The sequence below is a fragment of the Tiliqua scincoides genome, chromosome 1 (genome assembly GCF_035046505.1).
Source record: "Tiliqua scincoides isolate rTilSci1 chromosome 1, rTilSci1.hap2, whole genome shotgun sequence".
NCBI lineage: Eukaryota > Metazoa > Chordata > Lepidosauria > Squamata > Scincidae > Tiliqua > Tiliqua scincoides.
In genome coordinates this window covers 303697710-303703709 of record NC_089821.1, presented here as the reverse complement: position 1 = coordinate 303703709, position 6000 = coordinate 303697710, and the positions used below count along the sequence as shown (strand labels likewise).

The 6000-nt window shown below is 49.5% G+C and overlaps 1 pseudogene; it reads right to left on the bottom strand.

Moving 5' to 3' along the window:
* Window positions 1–2128: 2128 nt before the first annotated feature.
* Window positions 2129–2246, bottom strand: LOC136637089 (5S ribosomal RNA; annotated as a pseudogene).
* Window positions 2247–6000: the final 3754 nt, after the last annotated feature.

Genomic DNA, 6000 nt, shown 5'->3' with positions numbered 1-6000 from the left:
TAGAGTGGGTGTCAATGGGCAATTTTCACAATGGAGAGAGGTGAAAAGCAGTGTGCCCCAAGGATCTGTCCTGGGACCGGTGCTTTTCAACCTCTTCATAAATGACCTGGAGACAGGGGTGAGCAGTGAGGTTGCAAAGTTTGCAGATGACACCAAACTTTTCCGAGTGGTGAAGACCAGAAGTGATTGTGAGGAGCTCCAGAAGGATCTCTCCAGACTGGCAGAATGGGCAGCAAAATGGCAGGTGCGCTTCAATGTCAGTAAGTGTAAGGTCATGCACATTGGGGCAAAAAATCAAAACTTTAGATATAGGCTGATGGGTTCTGAGCTGTCTGTGACAGATCAGGAGAGAGATCTTGGGGTGGTGGTGGACAGGTCGATGAAAGTGTCGACCCAATGTGCGGTGGCAGTGAAGAAGGCCAATTCTATGCTTGGGATCATTAGGAAGGGTACTGAGAACAAAACAGCTAATATTATAATGCCATTATACAAATCGATGATAAGGCCACACCTGGAGTATTGTGTCCAGTTCTGGTTGCCGCATCTCAAAAAGACATAGTGGAAATGGAAAAGGTGCAAAACAGAGTGACTAAGATGATTACAGGGCTGGGGCACCTTCCTTATGAGGAAAGGCTACAGCGTTTGGGCCTCTTCAGCCTAGAAAAGAGACGCCTGAGGGGGGACATGATTGAGACATATAAAATTATGCAGGGGATGGACAGAGTGGATAGAGAGATGCTCCTTACACTCGCACATAACACCAGAACCAGGGACTTCCACTAAAATTGAGTGTTGGGAGAGTTAGAACAGACAAAAGAAAATATTTATTTACTCAGCGTGTGGTTGGTCTGTGGAACTCTTTGCCACAGGATGTGGTGATGGCGACTGGCCTGGATGCCTTTAAAAGGGGATTGGACAAGTTTATGGAGGAAAAATCCATTACGGGTTACAAGCCATGATGTGTATGTGCAACCATTTTATGTGCAATGTGTATAGCCATTTTAGAAATGGGCTATGTCAGAATGCCAGATGCAAGGGAGGGCACCAGGATGAGGTCTCTTGTTATCTGGTGTGCTCCCTGGGGCATTTTGTGGGCCGCTGTGAGATACAGGAAGCTGGACTAGATGGGCCTATGGCCTGATCCATTGGGGCTGTTCTTATGTTCTTATGTTCTTATGACATGCTGGCCTCCTGAACGGGGTAATGCAAACCTTAGTGACACCACTGTCTATTCCACAATGTTCCTTGGCTAATGTGCCTTCCTAAATAGCAAACGATGATGGCAACATTCCTGCTGTCTACTTGTGAAACAAAAACCAGTATGGCACTAGGGTGATCTGTGCTATCCTGATGTCATGTACGGATGGCACCACTTGGTGGCAAGGACTTGTAAGCACAGGTAATAGTTGTCTGCTTTCGGTGAACAGAGAGCGTTGTCTATGGTCTCCACTCATAAAGTTTGCCTTTGGATCAACCAGGCTTAGGGCCGACCCAGCCACGAGGCCTAATGAAGTGCTCTTCTCAAGAAACAGAATGGGGGGGGCATTCTTCACAGTCCATCCATTTGCCTCCATTGTTCCTCTTTCTCCTTCCAGTCCCTGGATTGAAAGTGAAAGAGGGAGACAAAGTGGAGGGGAAGAGAGCTCTGAGTGAGAGTGCTGGACAAAGGCAGAGTTGATTCTTGCACATCAGAGGGTGAGAGGCCCAGCATTTGGCAATCTGCCTCATGTGTCAGGAGGTCTTGGGCCAGCTCTGACCAGTGTCCACCTAGGAAGGCAGGGTTGGTGTCACATATGAGGCCTGGCTGGACATGAAATGAGGACCCCTGCCACTGATGGGGTGTCCTATCCTGCTGACTAGGCCAATTTGTCTTGCAATCCTACCGACTACACCAATTTGTCCTGTCCAAAACTTTCTGTCTCCCAATGCCCACTTTTGGGCTAATTAACACCTCCTTTCCCAAGAACAGCAGCTTCGGTCTGCAAAAGGATGGCTAGAGAACTTCTTATCAGTTTGAGCAATTAACAAAATTTATTGCTCCAAACACAGACACTCCCCGCAATTCCTCTTGTCCAGAGGTTTTCCCCTCCCCAGTTGGCAACCTTCAGTCTCGAAAGACTATGGTATAAACCTACAGCACCCGGTATTCCCAGGTGGTCTCCCATCCAAGTACTAACCAGGCCTGACCCTGCTTAACTTCTGAGATCAGATGAGATCGGGCATGTGCAGGGTACAAAACTCCACTTAACTTAGTGGGCAAAGGTCTGAAGCCTCCAAGTCCAATCCAGCTTCAAAGGCACTGTCCAATCTTGCAGCGTCTCCGTGTCCTCTTCCTTCAATGAGTCCAATGCAACAAGTCCCTTCCTGTGTGTCAGAGTCCTCCAGAAGGGTCCTGGCAGTCCTCTCCTCCAGGTGTATGGGTCTGTGTCCCATGGGTCTGGGTCCTTGCTCCTTCAGAAGCTACCTTTTATCCTAGAATGTCCCTTGTTAAGTTTAAGATGCAGCTCAGCTGTGAGCTACCTCGTTAGTCCATGTCCATTCAAAGTCCCATCAAGGTTAAATGAAGCTCAGGTGTCCACCAGAGTCTCCATTGGCCTTGATTGATTACAGCTGTGGAGCCAGAGCTGCCCTTCCCAGAGCTGTCAACCAGCTGTCAAAACATGGGAATCGCTGTCAACACCACATCATCCACCTGATGGTCTTCTGATCTTCCATTACATGGGGACTTCCCCTGGGCTCAGTCATGCCCAACCTATCTGCCTGCCTTCACTCTGATGCCTTCACCCTCCAGCAACTGGCTTACTGGGTAATGGGGAGGGGAGCAACAGCCATAGTAGCCCATCTTCCTTGGGTCCAGAGCCATTTTCAAATACTTGGATGCCCCTTTCAGGGAATTTCCTATATCCTACCAAGGGGGTCAGGAACTCTTCTGTCTCCTGGCCATAGAAAGTAGGCAGGTGATAAAGCAGAGCAGAGCCCTCCTCCTTGCTGAAAGGGACAAGGCATCATGGCATAAAGGGGAATTCCCTCCCTTCCCTCTCTAGTGCAGCTTCTGGGCAGGCGAGATGAAGTAGCTGATGCTGTGTACATTCTGCAAGTAGCAGAGGTATTTATTTCACGAGCAGGCTGTAGCATAGCCAGAGGGGGGTGACATCATAAATACCACAGTGCATAAGCAGCCCTTCCACTCCCCATCAGAGCCATTCCAGGCAGCGTCAGCAATGTACAGGAACTCGCATGGCATGCACGTTACCATCGCTGCCTGGAATGGCTGTGACGGAGAGTGGGAGGGTCTTTACGCAGCGCATGGAGGCACCTGCAGTACTTCCCATGCTGCTCCCCTCTGGCTATGCTACTGCTGGCCAGGCAATGCATCCTGCATCCATGAGAAACCAATTAAGAACTGAGTAAGGGAGTCGGAAAAGCAGGCCGGAGGAATGGCGAAGTCACACAGAGGAAGAGACAAATTGCGGGACCAAAATCAGGAAGTGACTCAGCCCATGAGCAGAGAAAGAGAGCAAGAGTGAGATGGAATAGAACCGGTGAAGCAGGCTTGTTTAATATGATCAACATCTGTTTTTATTACATTTTGTGAGAAAGCTTGATTCCCGGTCTGGTCCAGACCTTCTCTTAAGGCTGAGTAAGATGCACCAGACATCCTGCTTCCAAAGTGCACTTCAATGATGTTCTGCATTTGGAGGTGAGAGACGTTGCTTTCAGGGAATGTAGGAAGAAGTAATGTCCCCCCCCCCCCCGCCCAGATCCTCTGTTTGCCATTCAACATTCTTTGAACTTTGTTCCACTCTTCCCATTGCTGGAAGAGGAAGGGGTGGGTAGGCAGCTAGCAATGTATCGAGTAGGAACAGGTAGTGCCCTTCACCACCTTCTACTGCCTGGGCGACTCAGGGAGACAGGAAGCACAGGCTATACTCCCCTAAGTGTGAAGATCAAGCTCCAGACTTCTCCGCTGCATGCCTCGGGTCGGAGCTACACGGGCAACAGAATAAGACAGTAGAATCCCCATTGATAGAGTAGACCGTTTCACTGAATGTGGTGGTAGAGCTGCTATTTTGGAGACAGTATAAAAGCCAGAATGGAACCGGCTGCTAATGAATTCTAAACCCCTGCTGACTGGGCAAAGATGTACCTTTCAAAGTGATGCTTCTCATATTTAGCAGGGGGAGAACCACTGTCCCTCTTTGCCCCAGCATAGCATATTTTCCAGTGGCTGTTGTTTCTGTATTTGAACTTTTTTTTTAAAGTCCTCTGGGGACAGGGAACCATCCATTGATTTATTTTACTATGCAAACCGCTTTGTAAGAACATAAGAACAGCCCCACTGGATCAGGCATAGGCCCATCTAGTCCAGCTTCCTGTATCTCACAGCGGCCCACCATATGCCCCAGGGAGCACACCAGATAACAAGAGACCTGCAAGGCCTCCTGGGAATTGTAGTTAAGAACATAAGAACAGCCCCACTGGGTCAGGCCATAGGCCCATCTAGTCCAGCTTCCTGTATCTCACAGCGGCCCATCAAATGCCCCAGGGAGCACACCAGATAACAAGAGACCTCATCCTGGGGCCCTCCCTGCATCTGGCATTCTTATGTAGCCCATTTCATCTACTGCTTTGTCATCCATTGTGATCTACTGCTATTGAAAAGCGGTATATAAGGATCTCTAACAATAATAATAATCATAGAGTAGGTCTGGGGGCACATCAATGTGGTGTTGCTTAGTCGCTGGGTGGCCACCATGGCATGCATGGCTTGGTCACTGGGCAATCATGGCGCTGATGCTGTGGCCGGCTATGGCATCTGACTGGCATTACTGTTTCTGGAGACACCATTGCTGGGCTGGCTGCACCACCAGGATCTGCTTGCTCCCTTCCTCCCCTTCCCTTTGCTGGCTGGTCTTAGATATGATGGACATTGTCCCAGTATCCATTTGATGCCATTACAGAGCCCAGTTCTGAGCTTGGCTCACTGCCTGTGCACACTGCCACAAACAAGCCATAAGGCACGTTTTTGGGCTCTAGCACCGGTGCTCTACCAGTGGTAGGCCAGCACCAGGTGAGCACTGGAGCTATGCCGCTCGGTGGTTGCACGGACTTCTGAGCAGTGGAGAGGTAGGTAGAGGTGTAGGTGTAGGTGGGGAGAAAGCGTTCCAGGGCAGGGGGAGGCAGAGGGAGAGTGGGGAGAGGGTGGAGAGAGGATGGGGAGGAGGCGTGCTGAGGGGAGAGAGTGGGGCAGGAGGAAGGCGGGACCAGTGGAGTTTTGCTCAAAATTCTACACTGGAATTTTGGTGTAGAATCTGGCTTGGGCGCCTTTAAAAGGGGATTGGACAAGTTTCTGGAGGAAAAATCCATTATGGGTTACAAGCCATGATGTGTACGTGCAGCCTCCTGATTTTAGAAATGGGCTATGTCAGAATGCCAGACGCAAGGGAGGGCACCAGGATGAGGTCTCTTGTTATCTGGTGTGCTCCTTGGGGCATTTGGTGGGCCGCTGTGAGATACAGGAAGCTGGACTAGATGGGCCTATGGCCTGACCCAGTGGGGCTGTTCTTATGTTCTTAAACTACAATTCCCAGGAAGCCTTGCAGGTCTCTTGTTACCTGGTGTGCTCCCTGGGGCATTTGGTGGGCCGCTGTGAGATACAGGAAGCTGGACTAGATGGGCCTATGGCCTGATCCAGTGGGGCTGTTCTTATGTTCTTATGAGAAGCACGCAGCATACAGCAGCAGCCTTTTTCAGCACTGCTGCAGCCCTGGGTGCTGACAGCTCAGGATTCAGCTGACAGTATCTGGGTAGGATTTGTGTTGTGGATAACGTACTTTTCGCTGTCTTGTGGTTGAGCTGAAACTGGGCATGTATGTTTAAAATAAAGAAACCTAGTCAATGTTCCGCTTTCAATTTCCTAGCCAGACACTCACAAGAACAGTATGATCATTAATAACAATAATAATATGATTTATATACCACTTTTCAATAAAAGCAAAA